This window comes from Carassius carassius, chromosome 38 (assembly GCF_963082965.1).
Source record: "Carassius carassius chromosome 38, fCarCar2.1, whole genome shotgun sequence".
NCBI lineage: Eukaryota > Metazoa > Chordata > Actinopteri > Cypriniformes > Cyprinidae > Carassius > Carassius carassius.
Genome location: NC_081792.1, coordinates 2739533 through 2744479, shown reverse-complemented (window position 1 = coordinate 2744479; position 4947 = coordinate 2739533). Strand labels below are relative to the sequence as shown.

The following is a 4947-nucleotide window of genomic DNA, read 5'->3' as shown; positions in this document are numbered from 1 at the left end:
ATCTAAAAGAAATTGAACACTTGCCCGCCATGTGTCAAAGTCTGGCTCGTTTACTGGCCTAGGGACTTTCCCAGAGAAAGACCTGAGATGGAAAGAGGCAGGTTGTAATATAGCAGTGTCGTTGGTTCTGACGATGTGTTCAACTACAACTTTTTGCACGCTGGGTGGATCAATCATGTCCATTGTAAGTACTGGATGGGGTAACACTGTAGGTGCAGGATGGCTAATTCTACTGCTGGGTCTTTCCTTGGACAGGTTTTGTGATGTCTCAGATTCATTTGAGGGAGGGGCTACTTGTTCTGTGGTCACTCTCTGTAATTTGTCTGGGGACGACGGTCCATACAGTGAGCTGGTAGTGCTGCTATCACGAGTTTGAGAGTCTGCAACATGTGGATAGTTAACTCTTTCACCTGAAGCAGATATGGGTTCAGCAACAGAACAGCCAGCTTTCATCCTCTTTAACTCCTCCTGGAGCACTTCTTCAATTGACTTTCCACTAGCGCTAGCAATAGTTTGTAGTTCTTCGAAATACAGCTTAGTGGCACTGTCACTAGCTACTTGAGTGTAGACATGGCTTAAGGCACGTACTATGAAAGTTGTATCTGGGTTTGACGTACTGACCATTGTTACGGGCAAAAGGGGCATTAATGTTTTCATAGCGGAACTATAAGTAAACTCTATAATGGCATGTTGATGGAATTCAGAGTTTGGGTCATCAATGAGAAGGTTGCGACTAATGCTGCCATATCTCAACAACCACGCTTCTAAGTCCTGATCTGTTTCAGTTAATGTTAAGCCGCTGACTATTACGGCGTTAGAGACATCTACATTCTCTCTTTTTACAATTTCCATTTTGTCAATATTCTGCTGAGTGTATAGATTATTAATTTGACTCAAAACTAGTCACAATTGCTGCAGGCTTATCTCTCTCTCCTGGCTGAGCTCGCCACTTTTACTTGTAACCCATTACACATGATAAATTTGTGTCAACTTTACAAACGGACCAGTGGGCTCAAAAGATTAGGTTCGTCCGGAGAGAGAGACGATACAGCAGCAGTGAATACTCAAACAAAAGGATGAGGTAAGAAAAGTTTGAATTTACTGAATATGTTCTTTTCTTTTCACCTTGTTATTAGGTTGTAATGATTACTCAATTTGTTGAACATGGACCCATATAACCTCACACAGGCTTAAGGAGAACAATAGAAAATGAAACCAACAAAACAAAACAAAATCTCATTCACTCTTGAATGTAAATACTCAGAAAGTCCAAAAGTTGGATGTTCTCAATGAACAGATCAGTTGGTAAACTCAGTCCAAAAGTTTGTGAGGCACTTAATTCAGTCGTCCTATTCTGGCCTGGATAGCACAGAATAATTTGATGTGTGGTTCTAATCCTACCGTTCAAAGATGAGCAAGTTTTCTTTTCACAGGGAAATCACAGGATTCGTTAAATGGGCGGCTCGCCAGTCCAACCCCGCCGTTACGCACACAGGAAGAGCTGAGACAATCCACAGTTCAGGAATGATTCACACTTCGTTCGATTTACATGCAGAATGGATCACACTCATCAGCTGGACATCACAGCACTCACGTGGAAACAAAAGCAGAAGACCAAAAACCTGGCCAAGGAACTCATTTACATGTACATCGGAAGAACCAGGGAAGTTCCAGATGATACACGTTCTCAAAATGTCATTCTCGAGCATAAACTGCTTCTATCTGAATCATCAATTCTCGACTCAATCGGAGCTTCAAATCTCCCGCAGCAAAACAAGCGTCTGCTCGCATCAGAGGTTCACAGAGAAAAGAAAGTTCTAGAAGGCGCTGCTCTCTAAAAGTGCCGCGATAGTGGAATTTTCCATGACATCATTCAAAATGCGATCTCATTGGAGGCTTATGTAAAGGGAGATAACGCTATTGGACATATTTATAACATTCAATATTTTATATTTATCCATTTCTATATAATTAATTAATTTGTTTGCAGTCTTATATTTGATCTGAAAGCAGCTTTCATACTTTAACTCTGTTAATTTGAAGTGCATTTTGTCTCTGTCCACTGGTAACCTGGGTTACATGTGCCACTGAGTTACAATCACATACAGAATCTTTCTATATAGATATGTTTGCACTTATTCCTAATCTGCCAAATCCATAAGCGGCACTCGGATTTGACCGTGGATCTCTTGGTCTGCACTAAAATGCTCTACCACTGAACTATGCCCCCACATCTTTGCAGAAAAATGCTCTTTCATTAAGCCATACCCCTACAGACTTCTGTGCTTCGAGCCAAAGATTAAGTTAGATCCTACGATTCAACAATATCAAACATTGACTCCTTCACTGTAAACTCAGGTCTTTGGTTACTCCAAATCAGAATCACCAACTCTACAACTCAAAACCTCCAAATAAGACAAGTCCAAAGGGGACACCCAGATTTGAACTGTGGACGACTTGATTACAGACTCACTTTGAAATCATGTCGTTGATTATGTCAAGCAAGCCAGATCCAAAATGTAGACCTATTGATCTGCCGACAAATGCTCTGTTGTTGAGCTATAACCCTGTACTGCATGAGCACAAACCTTAAAAAATGAATTTATGTCAGGGATTTGTTTATTCCTAATATGCCAAGCTCAAATTAGGCACAGGGAATGAACCTGGGACCTCTTGATCTGCAATCAAACGCCGTGCCATTGAGATATAACCCTGTAAAGTATGAGCAAAAAATGGCAGGAAGATATGGCTACACATATTCCTAACATGCCAAATCCAAAGGGGGCATCCGTATTTGAACCGGGGACCTCTTGATCTGCAGTCAAATGCTCTACCACTGAGCTATACCCCCACAGACTCCCTGGATCATAGCCTCACACAAGATGACAGACTCACTTTTGAATAAAGTTTATGGATATGACAAGCATGCCAAATACAAAAAAGATCCTCTCGAGAGGATGCACCACTGAGTTACAATCACATAGAATCTTTCTATATAGATATGTTTGCACTTATTCCTAAACTGCCAAATCCACAAGGGGCACCCGGATTTGAACCGGGGACCTCTTAATCTGCAGTCAAATGCTCTACCACTGAACTACACCCCCACATCTTTGCAGAAAAATGCTCTTTCATTGAGCCATACCGCCACAGACTTCTGTGCTTAGAGCCAAAGATTAAGTTAGCTCCTACGATTCAATAATATCAAACATTGACTGCTTCACTGTAAACTCAGGTCTTTGGTTACTCCAAATCCGAATCAACAACTCTACAACTCAAAACCTCCAAATAAGACAAGTCCAAAGGGGACACCCAGATTTGAACTGTGGACGACTTGATTACAGACTCACTTTGAAATCATGTCGTTGATTATGTCAAGCAAGCCAGATCCAAAACGTAGACCTATTGATCTGCAGACAAATGCTCTGTCGTTAAGCTATAACCCGTACTGCATGAGCACAAACCTCAAAAATGAATTTATGTCAAGGATTTGTTTATTCCTAATATGCCCAAAGGAGGCACATGGAATGAACCTGGGATTTCTTGATCTACAATGAAACGCTGTGCCATTGAAATATAACCGCATACAGTATGAAGATACAGCTACACATATTCCTAACATGCCAATTCCAAAGGGGGCACCGAGATTTGAAACAGGGACCTCTTGATCTACAGTCAAATTCTCTACCACTGAGCTATACCCCCACAGACTCTCTGGACCATAGCCTCACACAAGATGACAGACTCAATTTTGAATATGACAAGAATGCCATATACAAAGAAGAACCTCTCGAGAGGATGTGCCACTGAGTTACAATCACATACAGAATCTTTCTATATAGATATGTTTGCACTTATTCCTAATCTGCAAAATCCATAAGCGGCACCCAATTTTGAACCAAGGACCTCTTCATCTGCACTCAAATGCTCTACCACTCAACTATGCCCCCACATCTTTGCAGATAAATGCTCTTTCATTAAGCCATACCCCTACAGACTTCTGTGTTTAGAGCCAAAGACTAAGTTAGATCCTACGATTCAACAATATCAAACATTGACTCCTTCACTGTAAACTTAGGTCTTTGGTTGACAAATGCTCTGTTGTTGAGCTATAACCCCGCACTGCCTGAGCACAAACATCAAAAATGAATTTATGTCAAGGATTTGTTTATTCCTAATATGCCAAGCCCAAATTAGGCACATGGAATGAACCTGGGACCTCTTAATCTGCAATCAAACGCCGTACCTTTGAGATATAACCCTGTACTGTATGAGCACAAAAGGCAGGAAGATATGGCTACACATATTCCTAACATGCCAAATCCAAAGGGGCATCCAGATTAGAACCGGGGACCTCTTGATCTGCAGTCAAATGCTCTACCACTGAACTATACCCCCACATATTTGCAGAAAAATGCTCTTTCATTAAGCCATACCCCCACAGACTTCTGTGCTTAGAGCCAAAGATTAAGTTAGATCCTACGATTCAACAATATCAAACATTGACTCCTTCACTGTAAACTCAGGTCTTTGGTTACTCCAAATCAGAATCAGCAACTCTACAACTCAAAACCTCCAAATAAGACAAGTCCAAAGGGGACACCCAGATTTGAACTGTGGACGACTTGATTACAGACTCACTTTGAAATCATGTCGTTGATTTTGTCAAGCAAGCCAGATCCAAAATGTAGACCTATTGATCTGCAGAAAAATGCTCTGTTGTTGAGCTATAACCCCGTACTACATGAGCACAAACCTCAAAAATAAATTTATGTCAAGGATTTGTTTATTCCTAATATGCCAAAGCTCAAATTAGGCACATGGAATGAACCTGGGACCTCTTGATCTGCAATCAAACACCGTGCCATTGAGATATAACCCTGAACAGTATGAGCAAAAAAAGGCAGGAAGGTATGGCTACACATATTCCTAACATGCCAAATTCTA

The 4947-nt window shown here is 41.1% G+C and overlaps 2 non-coding genes across 2 annotated transcripts; both read right to left on the bottom strand.

Moving 5' to 3' along the window:
• Window positions 1-2779: 2779 nt before the first annotated feature.
• trnac-gca (transfer RNA cysteine (anticodon GCA)) lies at window positions 2780-2851 on the bottom strand. Its single transcript has one exon. It is a non-coding gene; the product is annotated as a tRNA-Cys (tRNA).
• A 184-nt stretch (window positions 2852-3035) lies between these two features.
• On the bottom strand, window positions 3036-3107 carry trnac-gca (transfer RNA cysteine (anticodon GCA)). The gene has a single exon. It is a non-coding gene; the product is annotated as a tRNA-Cys (tRNA).
• Window positions 3108-4947: the final 1840 nt, after the last annotated feature.